We start from the raw sequence: 22,432 nt of genomic DNA, 5'->3' as shown, positions 1-22,432 counted from the left end.
GGAAAGCGTGGGATAAGCAGAACCAGTGCCATATCTGTCAGTGCTGGCACGAAGCACCTGGCTTTTGAGGGGTGAGGGAGAGCCATACTGTTCCTGGCAGGGTCCCAGCAGGGCTTGCTGAGGCAGAAGTACTAGATAGCTTGTTGTTTGCCTCTGTCAGCTCCTCCAGGATCCACTGCTTCCTCTTCCTGCGTGTGGTTTCAGAACCATAATGCTTTTACTGCTTTAGCTCACAACCCTTGTTCTTGGCTTTAACACAGTTAACAAACTATTGTGCTCCAAAGCCTGAAGAAGCTGGAGTGTTCACTGCAACTACTCTTGGGCATTGTCTTTCTGCCATTTGCCGGGTTATGTTTGAAATCAAGGGAGTATAATATTTTGGCAGCACCTTACAATGATCCTGACAAAGGAGTTGTGGTTATTGTGTATCTGAGTCTTAAGTGTTTTCTTAATGGGTGCTGCTGAGTCTCAGACAGTTACTGCAGGACGTGAGAAAGCAGTTGATTCTTTCTCTGACTTGATGTGCATTCTCCAAAATCCTTCCACTCTACATCTACCACATCTTGGGCTCTGCTTTTCCTAGCACGTACAGAAGCATGGTCCGCTGGTGTTAATCACCATGTGGTGTCTAGACATGCTGAAAACACTTAAGCAACCGTGACATCTGTTTGGTTGGACTACGTCGTTGGGAAACCTGACCTTATTTGTGAACAGTTTTCAAAATCAGATGTGATTTCAACCATGATGTGATAATAAATGTGAAGCATCTTCACACACTGTGCCCATGTCTTCATGGCCAACATCCTCCCTGAGAAAGAGTGGGCTAACTCTGAAAGGTTAGGACTTGGGACACATGGCTCAATTTTTAGGTCTGGCACACACTTCACATCTGAGCTTTACTAAGTTGTATGTTCTCTTTGTGGCTGGAATAAAATGGCAATACCTGCGATCAGACTGGTGATTGGACTCCAGATTGTGGCAGTTAATATGATTATTACCTAAAAAAGTCCCCATGATTTCAACCTAGCTCAATGCCCTATTGTGTAGATCTAGTGTTGTGTGAACAAGAGCAGGAGCCAAGCTGGAATTTCTCTTGATTCTGCAGCAGCAGCAAACTCCAAATTGGGGATTATTTTCAGTGTGTTGTATTGTGATTGCTGTGTTTTTCAGTGCATGATGTGGAGCAGGATTTTCAAGATCATCTGGTCCTTGGCTGCTAAGTGTTAACACTGCTTCTGAATATAGGATTTAGGGCTCTGCTAGAGGATCTCCGGTAGATTTAACTGTTTCAAACATTATATCCTCCAGCCCCTCTGCCAAAAATTACTGCCTCATAGGAGGGGCACAGAGCAAAATGAAAGCACAGCAAGGAGCAGTGTCCCACTGTGAACCTGGTGGGGATAGTGCTGTGTTCTTTTTGTTCAGAAGTTTGCTGTCACTGTGGAACAAAAAATAGAGGTTAACTCAGGTGTTGACCTTAAGCTGCTCCTGCTCCATGTCTGCAGTGCGTTTAGTGCTGTGATGGTGCTGTGTTCCTGGACAGGAGACCTCTCCCACAGCTCACTCCAAAACAGCTGGGCAATGGCAGCTGAGGAACCACCACAGAGGATTTGGGAAGCCCCAGCTGTGTGCTGGTGTAGCACAAGCACTCCTCAGTGCCAGGGAGCCTCTAAGCAAGGCTAATCCTGGCACCCACAAGCAAGGCTGTTCACCTCTACATCTCCCATCGGTGAACTGCCGGCCAGTTTCCAAGAAGCTCTCAGCTCTGAAGTGACTGCTGCAAGCATAAGCTGCTTTGCTCGAGTGGCATCCAACTTGTGATTTCTGTGGCTGTATCTTTTACAGTAGTGTCTCCAGAAATACAGAAGTATAACAAGGTATTTATTTGCCAAGCCTTTTCTGCTGTGTTTCAGCCTCTCGTCTTCCCCTTCCCTGGCTTATCACTGGTGGAAGCGGGTGTAAAGTCCTTTGAACGAAGACATCAAAGGACAACTGCATCTCTGTTCTTTAACCAGGCTTATAAAGAGATTGTGATAAAGGCCAACAATACATGTCAGTGTTGCCCAGTTATTGTTCTGGGCTTTGTAGTTCTATTAGGAAATAATTTCTCACCTCGTGTGTCTCCTGGTGAGTTTTGTTTTCTGTGTTGCTGGATTTGATCTGCCCAGTGAAAGACCTGCTACAGAACCGAGTTTCGCCAGCTGTGAATTAAGAGGGAAACATGATTGAAAAAGTTCAAGCTCTGCTTCCTAGCAGCCAATTTACCATCTGTTTCCCTCTCCCTCACCCTTTTATAGCAAAAATGCAAACAGTTTGTTTGACCTCTGCTGAATCTGTACAACTCTGTGCTTTTAATGTGTTGCTCTAACAAATAAAAACCAAACATGACAACAGCAACAACCCCAAATTCAAAACTAATAAACCTAGGTAGCAGCAAAGTCTATTGTCAGAGATGGTAAGAGGCTATCAAAGGCTTTCTTCTTCATTAATGCATCCCTCCTCCTCCCTTCACTCCACTTCTGGGGAAAACAACAGGTAAGGTTGAATCATATCTGCCACGGTATGTGGCTGAAAACTAGCCCCTCCTCCAGGTTAACAGAGAGAGTAAAGCCCTCAGATGTGCTGCTTGTTGTAAGGAGGCAGGATAATGTGGGTAGGTAATTCCCAGCACCACTACACTTCCATCTCCTGGTGGCATGCCCCCGTCTCTGGCCTTGCACCAGCTCTGGTGCTCCTGAGGCACCACTGTGAACTGTCTCAGTTCATGGTCCTCCAGGATGAGATGGTCCTCAGCGAGGTTGGTGAGCTGAACCTGCTGGCAGAGGTCTCTGATGAATGCTGCAGCTGATGTGAGGAAGGGGAGAAGTGGAGCGAGGTCTCTCAGTGGTGGTGAACCACTAGCCTGGCTCAGCTGTATGCAGAAACACAGCCGGGCATTGCATTACGACATTATTGCACAAGTGGTGCGATTGCCGGCAAACTATAATAGTTCTGTCCTAATATATATATAATAGTCTTCTAAAGAGACTTCTGAGAATCATTGTTGATGCTGGTATAAATTGGCGTGGCTCCAACCGATGTGTCATTTGTCTGGTAGACTATGAAATGCTCTTGAAAACTGGCCTGTGTTTCAAGCCTTTGTCTTCATCACATTGACCCCAGTGGAAATCCAAGCTGCTAAATGACTCATTCTGCCTTTCCTCCAACCTCAAATAGGTACTTGTACCCCCAATCCACATTGAACAACTGTTAGAAAGAAAAAAAAAATAAAATTCACACTTCAAGTTTTCCACACTTCAAACAAAACCTATGAAGTCCCTGTTCCAGCCTGCTGAAGCAGCCTTTGCTTTGCAAGCAAATCTCTGTAGGAAGAGATGAGAGCTGGTGAGAAAATCACCTCAGTGCTCATGTGTTTTGCTGAGGTTGGAGGAGGGCAGCGTGACATTCTTACACAAAGTGTTTTCTATTTCAGTGTACCTTAAGTAGCTTGGAATAAGAAAAATAAAGCATTTTCTGGAACTACAAAGCTGTCATATAACTGGGGACCACCCTGGACAAATAATGGGGTGGCAGGGTCCTGGGGGAGAAACGGGGAAGAAAAAGGTCTAGTGTGGAAAATGAAGCTCACAGCCAAAGATGGACTTAACCTGGTAACTAGGCTTGAAGCATGAGCTGAGATGACAAATCTGAATCCTCCTTTTGAGGGTGTGAGGGTGACTTTATAACTGCTTTGAGAACCTGGAAAAACCTTTTTTGAAAACAGGGAAAGGGGCTTTCCGTTGTAGAGGATGTAGCTTGATTATCACAAGAAAATATTATTTCCCATGATGTACTTTGACTTATAATTTTTGGATGAAGTATGAATATTGTTAGTAGAGAATAATTAGGAAAAAAAACCCGAAATAGAACAAAATCATGGCAAGAGATGCTAGAAGCAAGGAGGAGAACACACTTTTTGCTACGGCAGAAGCAGAGAGGTAAGACAGGTGTGTGGTAGAAAAGCTGCTTGAAATGTAGGAGATGTAAGGAGGAAATTTTTTCACCCCGGTTAGGGGAGGGCAGCAGGTAGACTTGTACTTGAAGATACAAGCAGTGGGGACAGAATCATTGACTGGTTTGGGTTGGAAAGGACCTTAGAGATCATCCAGTTCCAGCCCCGTGCATCAGAGAGAAGGTCCATATGCCTAATACTTGGTCTCCAAAGAGGCCAAGCTTTGGTGTCTAAAGGAGAGCCTATGAGGAGAGCAGGTCTACTTCTGCCAGGGTACTAGGGGTGCTGAAAGGCCTCACTGGCCGTGCCTCCCCTGAGACCCCCACCCCACCGCCTCCTGCCAAGGGCCCAGGGGGCACAGCTCAACCTGGGGCATTCAGTCTCTGCCTGAGCCATGTGGTAGCTGAGCCTGTCCCTGTGTCCTGGGTGGGTCTGGGACCTGCACTGCAGAGAGCTGCTCTGCTGGGTGTACCCCTTAGACCTAGGGCACCACTTGTTATGCAGACTTGTAGGCATCACACAGCATAATCCATTCCATTTCTAGTCTAGTCTAGTGTAGTACCTTCCATTCCCTTCTGCTCCATTCTGTGACTCTCCCTTCTATTCCATTTCGTTCCCTGCGCTCACCCTGGGCTGAATAACAATGGCACTGTTATTCCCCTGCAATGCCGGGGCTTTTCAACTCCAAAGCCACATTCAAGGACACAAATCACATAGCTTACAAGTGGAAATATGATTTTATTTTATGATTCCATTTGGTTTTGGTTTGGTTTCTTATATTTTATCTTATTTTATATGTTATTTTATGTTACAGGGTTTTGCTTTGTGTTGGTTGCTTTTTTTACTCTGTTGCAGAGCTGATGCTCACAAGCATCAACACCTTCCAAGCACAAGCCAAAACTCCTGGGGAAGTGGAGCCAAGGGAAGAGCAGAGCTCTCTCCCTCTTCAAGCATGCACTGGGCAATGGAGCCAGAGAGTGTTAGGACACGAGTGGTGCCCTGGAGGTGCAAGAGCAGCAGGCAAGAACAGAGCCCAAAGGGGAACCCTGACAAAGGGCTGTGCTTAATGCTACAGAGGACAATCAGTAACCCCCTAGAGCTACCCTGGGAGTCATGAAAGCTTCCTTCTCTCAGATGCAGGGTGCAAGGGCCACCTTCCCTCTGCCAAATTCTAGCTTCTGTTTTTCTTGCTTCCCACTGGAGTTAGAAGGAGATTGTGATGCCTCCTAAGAGCCTGCGCCTTCCCTGACTCCTGTCCACACTCACTGCTTGACACCCCCTCTCCTCCCTGAGGTGACCAACAAGTAGGGTGCCACACTTGAAGAGCAGAAGCAGACATCTTCAAGAGCTCATGGGACATTTACTTTGAAATGGTAGGGAAGGTCATGGCAGCTGAAGACTACTGAGATCAGCAGGTGGGCAATGGAGTTGCCTGGCAATGTGATCACTGTCCCGAAAGGACTTCCTTGAGCAAGAAAGTGTACAGGGAAGCAAATGATGTCAAAAAGCAGTTACAGCTGAATGATCATGTACTGTGATAAAGCCAGGACCTTAACTTTGCCATGGAGAGGACTGTGCAGGGACCAGGGAGCTAGGACCCCCATAGGGCAGGACTGGGAAGAGACTTTGAGACCTCTCTGTGAAGTCACTTGAAGGCACAGAGAACACAGCTTGCTTTGTAGGGGACAGGACAGGGTGTGAACAGAACAGCGGACTGGACAAGCTGGGTGTCTAGTTTATGTGTACTGTTAACCTTTTTTGTCCCTATACTCTGCTGGAAGCATGATGCAAGGTCAGACTCAGTAGTCCACACCAGGGAGTAAGAGCTCTGGAAAGGTCCCATTATCCTCCCCCACTTCTTGCTGTGCCAGTGCCAAAGCTCGTTCAGACACAGAAATCTTCAGGATCCGCCTGAACACTGCTTTTGGTTTGGGGATGTTTTAATTTTCTTTTTTGCCAGGTGACCTCAGTCCCATTTATTATCTCCATTTCTCCCCCACTCTTCTCATTATGGTATACAACCTCTGTGTGTTGAAAGGCCGTATGAACAATTTAAGAAGAGCTTTCTCTGAGATTTCACCCTATCCTGGTAAACCATGAACAGCTGTCCCTTGGATTTCCATTCTTCTTTACTTTAACCCATGGCCTGTATACCCTTCACCATCTGCAGTGGGAGTGAGGAATAGTTCAGAAGGGAACCTTAATTCATAGGGGGAGCTGCCTTCTTTTCCTTTTTTTTTCGTTTTCCTTCTCTTTTTTGCTTAGTTACTTCATAAACTTTAGTTCCAGTTACCACTTAACTCTCAGCGGCATTTCCATATCGCAGAGTTGTTGTTTCATTCCAGGTTTTCAACAACTGAAATATATCATGGGATTTCGTTGTAATGCAGGAAATTGCCTTCACATTAACAATCTGCCACTTCTGTAAACAAGAAATCCACTGATGTGACATGTCAGCGCTCAACAGGAGGAGAACTGACTACCTTAGCAAAATGATGCATTCCTCAATGAAAACCCCGGTGTTGGGACATGTAATGACACGATTGCCTTCACTTATTTTTAGGGCAGGGGCTAGGTACCTGCTCAGAATAGTTGAAGGCAGAGGACATGCACTGGACTCTCTCCAAGCCTGCTTTTTATGTGCACTTTGCTCCCAAAGTTCCCCAAGGTCATGGGGTTGCATGTGGAGATTTTTTTTTTCCCTTCCTTTAATAGCATATTGATGTGTACCATAGTTGATAATATAGCTTTTTTAGCCAAGCTCAGTTGTCTCTCACATAGGCTGCTTATTCTCTCCTGCTAGCACGGCTGCTTTGACTGCGTAATGACAGCTGTGTGGATATATGGACTGTGGCAATGGGCTGCCAGCCACTTCATTGTCAGCTCCTCTTTGTTCTCCCAGAAAAGAGGAGGCACAATAGGGAAGGTTTCATCCACATGTCAGACATATGAGGGACAAAGGGATGATGGGAACTGACTGAACTACATGATCCAAGGCAAGCCAAGCAGCATGCTTTTTCAGCTCCGTTTAGCAATGGTGTGGTGGCCAGCCATCGTGCAATTGTAATCAGCCAATGAGCAATTAAGCTCTGGGAAGGCCTCTATGCTACCTTAGACCCTGCAGAAGGCCATTTCACGTGGTCGGTCTTAGGGGACATATTAACCCTTTGCCCCTGAGCCACCTCTCGAGATGGTGGTGGATGTTCAGCATGGGAGAAAGGCAGGATTTGCTGAAGAGGTGGGACCTTTCCTCAGGACAGCTTGGCCCTCTTGGGAGGAAGCAGCAGTTCTCTGGCACACGCAAGTCTAATCAGGTCTAAAGCAGAGAAGGAGCACACACCAAAGTGAAATCTAGGTTGAGAAGAATTGCTCTGGGATTAACTGGAAATGTTAATCAGATAAATTTCCTGAGAGAAAACATGGTTGGCACCTGTGGAGCAGAGGGGATGCCAGTTAAGAGAGTAGTGGTAAGGTGGCTTTTCAAATGGGAAGAGGGAAGAAGTAATTTAAAGCCTGTGACACAGGTTAGTGGGATGACAAAAATTATGATCGCATAAAAGTCAGTATTTCTATTGAGTCTGAACTTTTAAACATTTGGTAGACATAAGCCCCATTGAAGGGTCCTTGTTTGAAAGTGTTATACTTCATCTATTGCACAGTATTTCCTGAGAGCTTTCACCGACTACAGACAAATATGGTCCATCTTAAGAGAATCCCTTTCAGACCATCTCCCCCGCCCAATTTACAGGAGGTTTTCATGGGATGCTTCTGTCTAAAGTAAGAAGCTAAGGTCACAAGAGGTGAGAGGGAAAGACAAGAGAGGATGGTAAATTTACGTGGGTTGGATTTTTCAGCAGTCTCATTTTTACTGCACTATCTTGGCATAATTGTAAACCCTCAGGAAAGATGGATATTAAATCTATAGAGAATATGACTGATACAATTTAGCATAATGATTTTCATCAGAAAGTACCTGTTGGTCAACTGGAACTTTTTGGATGAAAGAGGTAATAGAGAGGTGGTAGTTGTTTGTTTTTTTTTTTAAAGGAAGAAGAGAAAGTGTAGTTACAGTTGTTAAACTGATGTGACAAGTGTGGTTTTGCAACTGAATGTACAGCAAGTACCAGTGCAACTCTTCATAATTAGGCATATTTACATTTTTGTCTGAATCAAACACAATCCAGAATATCCTATCAAGATTTTTAATGCTATCCTAATTTGGATCAGGAAACATTTTGACAATGTGAAAAATCTCTGCAAACAGATGTTAAAAATACTGTGTCAGGAGCATTGGTTTCCCATGTCCCCAGACCATGAGCTCTACCTAAGGTGGCATCACAACGTTATGGAATCCATATTCAGCTTTTAAAGAAGGCAATGGTTTTATTAATCTTGGGCAAGGGGGGTTCAAAAAAGATGTTGGTTCTACTTAGCTTTGAGAGGTTGGGGAATTGTCACACAATTGAGTACTTCAGCCTTTCGAAATAAAATTCTCTAGGAGCTGTGCTGTTAGGTATAATGCAGCCAAAGAAAAGGACATAAATATAGTAATAATCATTAATAATCATACTACGTTACTATACTATACTATTGAAGGGGGCTGACATGAAACAAAAATGGATTATGCAGAAAGTGTGTTACTGGAGATATTACTGTTTCATGGAAATGCATTTTTTAATAAAATTACATTGCTGATGCCATTTATATTAGTGTAATGCTAATGGCCTTGCTCTGCTCTGGCATGAGATTTCCTCCAGTCTGTGCCAAATCCCTACGAGATGAGATGCATGTGAGATGCCAAAGAGGAGCTCAACCATCTGAAATTGGTATTTGCATTTGTGGGTTCAAAAGTATTTGCTGCTTTGTAAAGGAGAAAAGGCATTAAAAAAAAGTACAGTTGCAAATAGCTGAAAAATGAGCTGTAATCTAATAAAAAACCCTAAAAAGATGGCATGAAAGGTAAAGGGATTGGGAAAAATAGTGTAAAAATTAAATCCTACTGAAAAAATTACGTTTATCTAGATGCAGAGGATGGCCTAGAGGACTAGTAGTGGTACGTGACAGGGAAACTGTGTTTCTTACCCTAACCTCCAGCTACCTCCATGGTTTTTGTGGTTTGGGCATAGGTGTGACATCCTCCCGGGGAGCACAGTGTTGTATCCATTCAGGAGAGGGCTGTGAGAGAGGGGGCTGCTCCACGCCTCGGTGTGATCTCAGAGGCTGATCTGAAAAAACACCTCCAGTTTAACCAAAACCTGTTTTCTGTATATTTTTCAGGCTAACAGTGACAGGCATCCCACATGCTGGCAGGCATCCGCTTCTGCCTGCTCAAAACTGCAAAGAATTGTAGGGAATTAGGGAATTCGTTGCCTGCCTGATCGCTTTTTCACGCTTAGGCAATACATAGCAGTGTTAGCTTGGGGTCATTTAAGGTTCCTTCATATTACTGGAGCACTTTCCTTTTCCAATATTCACAAGGGTAACTGGGTTTGGGATTTGCAGTTCTATATCAAGATTTAAGGTATGTTCGTTCACATATGTATTGCTAATCTGAACAGGGCAGAAAGTAAGCCCCTAAGCTTGGATCTATATCCAGTAGCCCCACCATCCTGAGTGGGATTCCAGCCTCTCTCTTTTCCCTCTGCTTATTCCCTAACAAAGCCCTGGTTCACTTAAGCAGTTGGAGTTGTACTTGAAAATGAGCTATGCTTTAGTTCAAATATTGTAAGGATGTGCTTGAATCCAGGTAATTTAGGAAAAATTACTTTGAGTTGTTTTGCTAATTTGGGCCGATTGTGCAATCTCAGAATTGGATAGCTGGGTCCTACTACGAGTTTTGTTTTGTTGGTTTGTATTTCCCCTGACCACAACTAAACAGATAAATCCTTGTTCTATCTCTGAAGTAGAAAACCTCTTTAAACTGTGTGTGCATACTTGTGCTTTCTATAACTCTATTAGAAGATTAAATTTATTTTTAAATATCTAAAATGGACAACTTTTCTGTCTTTATAAGCTTATGATTATTGTTGAGAATCAGGAAGACATTTTTCAAGTGTACAATAGATGATAAGTTCATCTCATGTTCATATTAAAGAAGACACGCTTATCTTCCTGCTGTACTTTAAATTGCTCCTTAAGAATACGATTTTGGGAAAAAATATTTCATTACATGGAGAAATAATCCTTTCCAGAAATAAGAATTCCAATAGTGTACAGAGGAAATTCCTATTAAATAAAATGTTCTATAGATGAGCACTCGGTGAAGGTACCCTGAAAATGTCTTATTCATATTTGAACATACGATCTAATTGCAATCTAATCTGAAGATATTAAAGTAATACATTATATGGCCTGAAATTCATGTGTGAAGTATGTATTCAAGCGTTTTTGAATATTGTGATCAAAATACAGAAGCAGATTCTTAAAGGTACTGTTTAAATGAATATAAATAAATGGCTAATTTGATAAAATGTTGCTGTGGAATTATAGCTTGTTTGTGACATAATTCTACACTTTTTTAAACATGTCTTTTAAAAACACTAAACTCATGAAGAATAGACTCAAAATAACCAGCTTTATGTTTTGTTAGGTTTATTCAAATAGATTCCCAGATACTTCGCAAATTGGGTTAGCTGTCTAGAAACTGGTGTTATATCTCTGATCAGAGAAAGAAATACCTGCCTCCCTGAAAATAAATAATACAACCCTTCTCCATATCTATCCCGGTCTAGTAAAGCTTGCCTTTACTTGAGGAATTTTGTTCTATTTCTAATTCCAAAGTGAGAAGGTTTGATGAACCAAGGGCAGACTTAGAATATTATGGATTTTTTCCACCTTGGTTGATTAACCTCATACATTTTATTTGAATAATGTCTAAAAGCTCTAATTAGCAATGGCTAATCTGCCCCCCAGATGCTTGCTATTGATTTTGCCTGCAGTAAAACTAATCTAATTGCCCTCTCCTCATCAGAGATAGGGTGGGTATTGAAATAACCAACTTGCCCACGTGTCTATGAGAGCCATTAGAGCAGCAGTGGGGAATGGGGTGCCTCTGTGGGGCACTGGAAAAAAGCCGGGCCATGGAGCTGGGTAGGGAGAGGATTTACCCTGTGCATTGAGACAGTGGGGAGGTAAGTCTTGGAGCGGCAGCGCTGCTGTTGCTGAGGGCTTGGACATGAATCTGCTCCCAAATGAAGAGTCAAACTCAGAAGGGAGATGAGAAAGGCAGCATGCTGATTATTGTGCCAGGGGAGAAGAGAGGGCTTATCCAACAACAGTTCACTGGTTAAAATGCCTTTCAGGTCTTTGCCTGGCTGTCAGGGGGCTTTAGTGTCACCCCCAAAATGACAGTGTTTGCATAACCATAAGACAATGTCTATTATTGCTTCCTTTGATAGCATTGTGTTTACAGAGGCTTTGATATTGTCTATAAAAGCTATTGCTCTGTTGAAACTTGGCTGTTAAAAAGCAGAAAGCAAACTCTCAGCCTAAAACAAAAAAAAAAAAAAAAAAGTGTTTTTTTTTAATAAAAAATGAAGGCTCCTCATTTTTTCCATTGCCTATTTAATAAAATTATCTCAGAAGTTCAAGCAGATTTGTTTTGTATTCTAATAAAGCAAAAATGCTATTTTCTTTTTTGAACTGCATTTCAGAAGTGATTAGTCAGTAATGAGGACTTTTCCTGATATTTAAAATTAGATGTCAGTATGTGAGTTATACTGTGGTGCATTGTTTCTCATTGATAGCTTCATGTGGATTGCAGTTTCTGGTTTTATTTAAGTTGCAGTAAGATAGGTTTGTCTATTTATTATCCTCTGAAAATGATATTAATAAATTATCCTCAATAGCTCAGCCAGGTTTTTTTTTCCCTCTCAAATAGTCCTGTTGCTGATTTCTCAGGGTAGTAAGCTATCATGTTCCTCTCGGTACCTATTCTTTTTCTTGCAGCTTTCTGCACTGAGTATGTGCTTTGGAAGGAGTCCAGCCTGATCCTACAAATCCTGTTTGTCTATGTGGTTTGTTTTACAAGAGCACTCACATGAGACAGGGGTGTGGGGGGCTTCTTTGCCTTTTTTTGCCTGAAAAGGCCATAAGTGATTGGCAGATCCTGACTCACTTTTTGCTGTGTGTCCTTAGACTGCCATGTGGTTTGGTTGCCGCAGTTACATCCAGTCACCATCACGAATACTCCAACATTCACCTCTTCCACATCTTTTCTGTGTCTTCTAGCAAACTGCTTGGAAGAGGAAAAATAAGGTTGGCTTGTTAGTGTTAACTGCTGACACAGTGTGATGTGTTTGCTGCATGGTGACTGTCTCCCTTGGGCTGGCAGCTAGTGCTCATCCAAAGGAATTCTGCTGTCTTCGGTCCACAGAGTAGTTTTTCTTGGAGGCTCAGTTTTCACTGTGGTAAGAGGTTGCTTTTCTCTACAGCTTGTGGTATGTTTGATAAGGCAACCCTGTATTCTGCAGGCTTCGTTTTGGTGGGCAGTGCATCAGCACTGTGATGTCTGCCAAGAAGTTCTGGTGGTATTAACGTGGTCAGATGTTCATTATATCACTGGATGCAGCAACTAGCAAAAAAGACAATGAGATGGGAGACACCATCAGGGCTAAGGAAATGCCTAATAGGGACAGTTTACATGGGCCACATCAATTGATGTACTGGAGCATGACAGAAGCAGGCCCTTTGGGAGAACTTAAGTATGGAGACCTCTCACTTTAGGGGACCTTACGAAGCACAATGGACTGCACTGGTTGCCTATCCAGTAACTGGTGGAGAATGATTCCAGGAGGCAGGAGAAGAAGGAGAAACTTGAACTAGAAAGCCTTAAATTTAGTAATTGGACGCTTATGTTTGGTTGAACTACAGATGGGGAGTGAGCAGTGAGGTTTGGTGAAGGAACTTTAAGAGGCTCAAATGGAGATGAAAGTGAAACAGCTCTGGCAATTGTCTCTAAAGGGGACTAAAATATGATAGTACATGTGAAAAAGCCTCAAAGATACTTCAATTAGAAGCAAGGTAGAATAAATGAAGGCCAAACAAGAGATGCAAGATGAATCCTGTCTTTTGGATAATATTGAGAATGAAGAAGCATCAGGATTTGGGGTACGGGCAGACTTTGTGTAGGAGAAGAATAAGTTAAAAATTAATTTGGGGGAAGGTGGAGTGGGAAGGGCTGAATGAAGCAGGTAAGTGAAAACTGGTGGGAAGATGTGTGATATAGAGGCAGCACTGAGGATGGAGAGTTATCGTATTGTCAGGAAGCTGTATATATGAATCATCAGCCTAGAAAACAGTTCCCAAAGGTCTGAGGGCAGGTGAGATTTGCTAGAAAGGGTGGGTAAAGCAAGAACATCAAAAATCTTGAAAAATACGGAGGAAAGGGCAGCTTCTCAAGCACCAGCATCAAGGCGTTTAGCAGTTAGAAAGAGGAGAACTTGATTGCTATCTCCTGTTCTGAGCATAAGGAGGATTGCTAATGAGTAAAATATTTCGAAATGGAAGAAAATGTTGAAAGCAACAAAGTCAGTCATATTCTGAGCGAAGCCAGGGAGTCCTGCCAGAGAAACAGAGGAGCCAATGCAGTGAGTTGTCTCCTTGGTTATTCTTCTCTCTCCTTGGCATTATGCTTGCTGTTTGTGAAGGCTCTTTCCAGGCTGCTCAATTCATGCAAAGAAAGCGGGAATTGAAGCCTTTTGCTTGCACCTAAAACCTGGGCAAGCTGGAAAATTGCACAAACCCTAGAAGTGCTGCAGCAGCTGGAAGGGGTTGATGGTCAGCTGCAGCACGGTGGAGTTGTTTAAGGCCTCTGATGGGAATTTTCCTTCTTTCCACAGTATATTAATAGCATAAACCTCCTTAGCTCTTTCGGGATCTCTGGAAATAGATGGGTAGTCAGCGTATGTACTGACAGCATGTACACTGATGGAGTAGCGGTTCAGTGTGTTATGTGTGTTTATTATTCAGCTTCCACCCTGTGATGCTGTGCCAGAGAAACAGAAAGAGCTGCTGCAGCTGAAGAGAAGGGGGAAGAGAGAGGGAGAGTGAGGAGACAGGGCAAAATGAGAGAGCACAAGATACAGAGGGAATGAGTAGACTTGGGTAGAAAGCAAAAGAGTCTGGAGAACCTTTTGTGTGAGAAATATGAAAAGCCCAGCCAGTGGGAGCTAAGGGAATATAAATGAAAAGTATGAGCTATGAGAGGGAAATACGTAATAGCACTGCAGAGGTAATTGAATTTATTCTTGCTCGGTGTGGGTGGCTATATTTCCCGTACCCTTGTCTTCACTTGTATATGGTTCTGAGTGATGAGGTGACCTCAGCCAATGAGGATAAATGAAAGATCTGTGGTATTGTTAGAGCCTGTTCTGGAGGTGTATTTCGTGCCTTGCTTTTGAGAATTAGGATAGTTACATTTAAATAATGGGATCGGGTTTTCACTATAAAACGCTGCTTTAAATAAACTACAACTTTGTGTGTGGATAGCTGTAAAATAAGAGCCCAAGCAAGGTAAATGATGTATGTGAGGAGAAGATAGTAAGGAGAGGTTGAAATTCTGAAAAGAAGCCTTTGTGTTTCTTTTCCTAAGCTAATAAATGTTTTGCTGGTAACCATATTGCTTCTCTGTGTGGTCTGGTATGCCATTTGTTTTCTCTTTGCAGGCCATGCTGCAGGGAGTGCAAATTGAGCAGTGAAGTCAGTTCTGAATGGTGTAAGAAATGCATCATGGTGTGCCTCAGATATTTTCAAGTGTGTTAATTGTACCCTCTTGAGGCTGTAAGTTCTCTGGTGTATGAACTGGGGCTTTCCCCCTGCTTAGGCTATTTTGAATGGTCTGTTCATGCTGCCCAAAAAGATAGATCTGTGATTCCTGGTTCTGCAGAGGAAAAACAGGACACCTGGCATTTGGCAGTGAGCACCTTAATGTCTCACCAGAACTAGCTGCAGCAGGTTTGGGCAGATGAGTGAACACTTCCTTCCTTTTACCCTGAAGTCTCACCTAACTCTGCTAATTTTGATCACATCACAGTGGAGAATGACAGTCTGGGTCCTTCATATCGATTCCTTCATTTTCCTCTTTGGTCTCCCCAGCTTTCACATACCCTCCATGCTAAACACCACTGCAGAGTTTCATCTTCTGAAATCTATTGCTCTGCTCTTGCCAGTCTCTTCCTCAAATCCCTTCATAGTTTATGTCCTTTATCTCATCAAGTTCAGGTGTCCTTGCTACTTGTTCTTCATTTCACTGACCTTTCCTAATTCATTGCATTGATCTGCCTTTATTTCTTAGAAAATAATGTTGCCACTATACATCTGTCTAAATTTTGCACCCTGTTAATGATTTCAGCCAAATTCGACATAACAGTGGGTATCTATCTCCAAGATCTGGTGCTTCTACAGGTTTTGTATAAATAGGTGGCCAAGTGAAGGAGAGAGTCCATGTTGCTGATAGTATGGAAGGAAAAGAGAATCAATTAAACACCAGAGGATCTCTCATGTGGCAGCTCTTGAATCCCAGGCTTTCTCAGCTCTGCTGCTCGGTCGTTAGCTTTTTCTTTTTCTGAGGTCTCCCTTGGCACCTGCATCTTGCCTTCCCAAATTCCTATGCAAAGCACCTAGCAATGCACTTCCATCACGTTGTTCAGTAGAAGGTGGCTTTCCTGAGCTGATTTGCTCCATGGCTCTCTGAACTGTTCACTATTACTGGGGTGCTGCTGAAAACAAAACGTTTGTGGCAAGCGAGGGGAGGATGCAGCATACATTTTGCTGCCACATGCCAGCTTCTCCACCCCTTCTTTCAGGTTTCTTTCTTCCCTGGCTTGTTCCTTTGTTATTCTGCTTTATGTACAGGTACATAGCAATTGACATGCAGCGATGTATATTTTAAACAAATTCAGTCCCTTAGTGTGGATACAGTTATACTGAAGCACTTTCAGCTTTAATAGGTCTCCTAGGCCAAGCTACAACAGGAGAGCTTTGATGGCACAGCTGTACACTTTTGCAGGCTTCACTCCTGCTTATTTGCTCCTGCTCTGATATTTCCAGCATTATCTAGAGCTTGTCAAGTTTGCATACCTCTGCTTTTCTGTATGGCCATCTTGGTAAAAAGTCATAGCCTCAAATGAAGTAGTTTTTTACTGCAGCAAGTGCTATCATCTGGACCAGGGATGCTGCATCTGTTTGGAAAAAGCACTTGTATGTTTTTGGAGGAAAACTATTCTCTTGTCTCATGTAAGGATGACTAACCCCCATGTGCCCCAGACAAGTGGATCAACTTTTGGCCAAGCTAACCCCACTCTCCTCCTGGAAAAACACTTCCAAGAGAAAGCTCTGGTATATTGATGTGGCTCTCGTGTCTCATTGCCTTGTGCACATTTATCCATTTCAGTAATAGACACAGAAAAGGAAAAACACTTAGATAGCTACTGTGAAAATGAGTGTATTAAACCCCTCAATTGAAAGGAACATATGGAGAAAAGAGATGAAACAGATCCTTCTCCAAAAGGCCGTTATTTGGCTACACCTCAGAAGGAAATAGTGTGCCAGCTGCTGCTATAGCCCTGGAGGAAAAAACATTTTGCAGCAAGGTGGGGGGGAATGGGAACTAATAGAGCCCTATAATAACCATAGACTTGTCTGTAGTAAGGAGAGGAGAAACAGAGCACTGGATTATAATGAAATCATTGCAGTGTGAGAGGCTTGTGATCTTGCTCTTTGCTTGACTCCTTAGTCCTGCAGCCATAGGTCAGCTGTGTGGTGGTACTTTTTCAGCACAGGAAGCAGTTCTCAGCACTTAATCTATGCTTATGGAAAACTCACAAAGGTCCTTAAGCAAGGTCCATATCCTCATTTTAGAAATAACCAAAGTGAACTGCTCAAGGTAATACAAAGCATAGCTGTGTGCACAGCAGCTGCAGCAATAGAGCACACAGCTTTTAGTTTGAAAATGCTCCCAATACAGCAATGCCATGTGAAGGTGGTAGCACAGGTGTAGAAAGCAGCAAAGCCAAGCTGAAATGCTGAGATGAGGTACTCACCAACATGGCTTCACTGCTTCCAATTCTGGGCACTTGCTTGGGCTTTTCTCCATCATTTCATGGGGAATATATACCCTGAGACGCAGTTACAACCTGCAAACCCTCTGCTTCAGCCACTGGGCAGCAGCTGCCTGGCAAGAGACTGCTGCCATTACCTATTTGTACAGCCTAGCCTCACTGGCATTGCACCAATGCCACCGGGTGTGTGAGAAATGGGAATATAAAGGCATCATTTTCTCCTTTTTTTTTTTGCACAAGGTTGCTATTTCATAGTGTCTTCGAGATAAAGAGATTAGGTGGACTGAAGCTCATTATCAGGGCAAGAGGAGGGAGTCCTGATGATGAGAGAGGCTTCAGCACATTCCCATCCCCACTGGGATAAGGTCATGTTATGATATTACTGTAGTAAGACGTCAGATTGGCTGAAAATATCTACTGCCATGCAATTTCACAAAGCTTTGTCTTGGGAAGCAATAGTTGTTTTTCCCTGGTAAATCCATAAAGAAAAAAATCAGGAAGTTCCTTTAAAATGATTAAATGTCTAAAGTAAAAGTGTGTTCAGCAGTAGGAAAGAGCAGCCCTGGTACCACAGAATCTTAGAATGGTTTGAGTTGGAAGGGACCTTAAAGATCATCTAGTTCCACACCCCCCCCCCACCATGGTGGGGAGACACCTTTCACTATAACAGGTTTCTCACACTGAATAGGGAAGTTTAACCTTGTAAAGTATTTCTTCAAATGTAATTTAACAGATTATATGCTTATTTCTTCCAAAATGTCAAAGTCTTCCATATATGAAAGTGCAGCATATTATTCCCTAAAAGATAAGTAACAAAATGCAAATAAAATAGTTTTAGAAAATCACAATCATTTTAGGAATACTTCTATCAAAAAGATTAATGAATGCAACACACCCCCCCAGAGCAAACAGTCAAATACTGCAGTGTATGTTTCTGTGTCTGAGAAAGCGTCAGTATTTTCCAGCTGCTATTAACTCTTTCAAACATTAAATAGCAACATTTCAATCCTGTTGTCTTCCTTTTCTCCTCCATCCTTCAGTAAGTGCTACTGGGATCTGTGTCTCTGCTAGGAACAGGAATTCTCTTGGTAAAAAAATCTTGACCAGAATGTTTGGTGGGAAGGGCAACTGCTGCAGAGCATGCTGAGCAGTGGAGAAAATCAGACGGAATTTGCTTATTGAAGTCAGGCATTTCCAAGTCGACACAAAGCTTATGAAAATAAAAAGTAAACCAGAGTGAGGCAGAGTTGACGATGATGGAAGCTGCAAAAGTTCTACTTCCATCACTTCAATTAACAGGTAGAGAGTGAAGGGATATCTTGTCTGGTTTTTTTTGTTCTAACCAAGAGGGCAGAGTTGCTCTAACATGATTCATCAGGTGACAGTCATGAAGGGACTGTGATAAGTTCTTAACTTGTTCTCCTTCCTCGTAAATTCCATTAATATCTTTCTCACCTGGAGGCAAGTGCAGTGAGGTTTTGTAGTTATTTGGTGTCACTCAGCTGTGAGGTGGCTGTGTCTTTTTAGAACAACCAATTTTTTCGTGATTTTCTTTTAACAGAAGAGATTTTTTTTCCCCCTGCATAAATTATCCATGTCTTTATTGGATGTTGATGCCATAAAGCCAGATAAACCCTACCCCAACACACACTGAGCATATATTACTCTAAGTTTGAAACTATCATAATTTGCTTGGCACAAGTGTGTCAGCTGAAGCCAGCTCCTCTCTGATCAATCTGCATTGTGGATTTAGGTGCATTCAAGACAAACTGTAGGACAGCAAAGCTCCTGAGATTAAAACTCTGGACATTTCACATTCATGAAGCATTTAATGTGCTTCGATTTTTGTCACTTGGGACATAATGCACAAACTAAAGTCAGGGTGACCCCACGGGCCAGGTTCCTATGGAGCCATTACAATGTATTTATTCTGTAATCCTCAAAACTAGGAGGGATTTATACAATAGACTAATGGCTTCAAAGGAGTCAGTTCAGCCTTCAGGGTGGAAAGTCCACTTTTTAACCCTTGCAGTGCTGACTCCTTGCCTGGCACACACACTTACACAGGGGATGAAGCCTCCAGGCTCCTGTGGGAAGGACATACAAGATTTGGTGTCCAGGGTGGGAATGGCAAAGCCGGGATGAGACTCACTCCTGAGCCACTCATACCTTTGTTCGCAGTGCTCAGGATAGCTGTGTAGAAATCAGTTAAGACAAATATTATCCTACCTATGTCTAAACACCTTCTCAAGGCCCTGAAACTCCAGAAAGACCACTTTTTTCAGTCTGTATGGTGCACAGGCATTCACGCTTATAGATTTCCATAAAACCTTTATGAAATAGTACTGCCGTGTTTGGGGTTTTTTTTGTTGTATTTTGCTTTGGGTTTTTTTGTTTGTTTGTCTGTTTGTTTTAACAAAGAGAGCCAGTAAGGTCAAAGCAATACAGAAAATTCCCCCAGCTCTAGCTGACATATATATTTTGCCTGAGCAAGATTCCCAGCATTTCTCTCACTTGCATTCCTAAGTAGATTTAGTAATTATGAAAGGTGGGTTGGTACCGGAGAGACCACTATCCTTTATTAATCTGCTTAGCATCCAATAGTATTCTAATAAGGAAATTCTGTGTCTTCCAAAAAGGTCTTCATCCTCAGATGGTCTTGCTTCACATCATCCTCCTTGATCCTTTATGGAGATGCTCTGTACACAAGGCACAACAGATGTGCTGGATATCTTGCGGTGTGGAGATATTCCTCGTATGTAGGAGTATTACTTACTCAGAATAGTAAGTACTGTTCTGAGACCAGAACCTTGCTTCACTGACATTGCTGCATAAGCACTAGCTGCTGCTGAGGTAAAAAAAAAAACCTTCTTTGAAAGGTTCTATTCTTCCAGTTTTGTAGTAGCTGAAACAGATCATGTGTTAACTATTGGGTGGCCCAAGTGAAATGAAAGGGTGTAATAAGAGCCATATGTATACCAGGAATACAAGTTCCAGGTCAATCCACTTATATAGTAAAATCTTTTAAAATACCTTGTTTTAAGAAAAGGTAAAGCAAATAAACTGGAAAATTGAAGGTTAAGACACCATTCAACTTCTGGTTCCTTTTTTCTTGCCCATCAGTCTTTCCACTCACAACTTGGGAACCATTTTCAGTGTGGACTCTTCTTTCAAAAGAGGACTGTGTCTGCTTTATTCCTCATGTCCTACCAGTAAGACCTGAGGTGTCAAATATGGTGTGCAGTGATCATATATGAAAGGGTTAACCAAAACAGCCAGGAGAGAGTTACCTGCTTTATTACTGACACTGCTTGAGTTCACACTTTGACTCGGTCTTAGGGCCTTTTTGATAGTGGTACCCAAGTAGCTGGAATAATTGTCGCTCGAGTTTTAATGTACTTTGAGATCTTATTACCTTCAGGACTTATGCTATGAAATGACCTGTGTGATTTTTAACTTAAAGTCTAAGACTGAACTACTTCATCTTGCAAACTGTGCAGCTGCCTCTTGTTAGTTTGGCCTCAGCGGTAACTGTAGGTAGATCCTTGGTACTTCTGCCCTAGCTCTGGTGTTTTGCAGAAATACTGCTGTGTGTGATACGAGGATTTCTGTATAATTTTTGCTAGGGGTGAATTTTTGATGTGAAGGTATGTTTTGGCCATAACCACTTTGGAATGATTCTGCATTTGAATCTGTTCAGTTGTAGCGCAATAGTTATTGCTGCGTTTCATATTATAATTGTAGGCTACACAAAGTCAGTTGGAACTGCAGCATAGGACTGTGTTTATATTGACAGTAAAGCCAGACACTGGATGGAGAATTTTACTGCATTAGTGAACTTTCAGTAATGGACCGACTCCCAGTATCTTTCTTTGAGATGAATGTCTAAGGAAATGTGACAACTTACTTAACTGCTCCTCCTGTCTTCATTAAAGGCTGAGAATCATCAAGGGTTTGGCAGCTGAGATCTTTGTAAATATCTAATTAATGATTTATGAGGAAAGCTTTTTACCAAAGTGCACCTCCCTGCACCAGCAGACATATGTAATCTATATAAGCTATGGCTATAAAGTCTGGTCAGCTACTTTTTTTTGATCATTGTTATGATATCGCCTTAAAGCTTTGCCCGAGACTGGAGCCTAGCTGAGTCTAGTACAGGCATGAAATAAAAAATGGTCTTCGTCTCAGGAAATGTACAACCTAAAAGGCTAGGGAGGGAAATTGTTGCCAGGAAAAAACAGAAAACCTCCATTTCCAGGGGGAAGTTGAAGTATAGATCTTGTACAAAGCCACACAGGAAGTCTTCTAATGGGAGGGTTAGGGCTACTAACCCTCCCATTAGAAGGGAGGGAGAAGCACAGGTTACTGTGCTATTTCAGGATTACTCCTCATGTATGAAGAGAGAAATAATGATGGGTCTCACGTTTATGAGATTTGGCTATAGTGATAGCTCTAGATAGTCCATCAGATAAAATAAGGCTTGGGCTTCTGCCATCTTTAGGCAAAAGAAGAAACGTCTTCGTACAACATACAAGATACAGCACAACCACCTTTGACGCTTGTAAGTGGTAGATGTGTAAAATCTCTGACAACCAGGGAGAAAACGGTCTGTAGGTCAGAGCACCTCTCTGACGTTGGCAGCCTGGGGAGCCAAAGGTTGTGTTTCCCACCTGAGCTGTGCACCAGCCGCCGTGTTCAGCATACCCGGCTGTGCACTCCCCTGGGAGCTGTCTGCCTACATGTCATTTTCTGTGTCCGCCAGCTACATCGCAGTTCCAAATGCAAAATCCACTACTCAGGGACACTATGCGGATTTGTGACACTACCCATGGGACTTCGGATCCATAAACCAATGAATGGATTACAATGAGGCATAAATATAGTATTTTCATGGATGACATATAATCCTACTCAATTACTGTTCCTGTCATGTAAAGGGAAACTGTACCCATTTTTCTCCCTGCACACTGAAATTTCAAAAGAAGTGCCCAATGCAAAAGATTCAATCTCCTAGTTCCCTGCCTTTTATCTATTAGCTATTTTACAGCTTGTGTTTTCCACTATGAGGTGCTTCCTATAATTAGTTCTTTACATCTCTAGAAGATTGCTATATGGGAATTTCATTTGACAGAAGCATTTAGAGTTTCTGGATTGAGCAGACTGGTGTATTAGTCTCTGAATGGTGTGGTGTGTGTTATATCATGTGCTCTCATTTATGTCTGGATTGCAATGCCCGGAAACAGTTTTGCCTTCTGCTTTGCTTTTATGAACTCTTTCTGGTTTTGAGAAATCATTGCAACTGTCCTTTGCTTGAGATAACTTATATATCATAGTTGGCTTTCTGAATTCAGCAAGATGTGAAATGTCTCGCGCATAAAGACTT

At 42.5% G+C, this 22,432-nt stretch overlaps 1 long non-coding RNA gene across 1 annotated transcript in view; it reads left to right on the top strand.

Annotated features, from left to right (window-relative positions):
- Positions 1-22,432, top strand: part of LOC130607302 (uncharacterized) — a 122,562-nt gene that overhangs the window by 70,776 nt on the left and 29,354 nt on the right. Inside the window, exon 2 of the long non-coding RNA XR_008974210.1 lies at positions 19,689-19,804. This is a non-coding gene — a long non-coding RNA (uncharacterized LOC130607302). The remainder of the gene's footprint in view (positions 1-19,688; positions 19,805-22,432) is intronic.

The sequence above is a fragment of the Pezoporus wallicus genome, unplaced genomic scaffold, assembly GCF_028554395.1.
Source record: "Pezoporus wallicus isolate ANWC-B61680 ecotype Strahan unplaced genomic scaffold, APGP_CSIRO_Pwel_v1 contig_5485, whole genome shotgun sequence".
Classification (NCBI taxonomy): domain Eukaryota; kingdom Metazoa; phylum Chordata; class Aves; order Psittaciformes; family Psittacidae; genus Pezoporus; species Pezoporus wallicus.
Note: the sequence above shows the minus strand (reverse complement) of the source record. Positions and strands in the feature narration are given on the sequence as shown.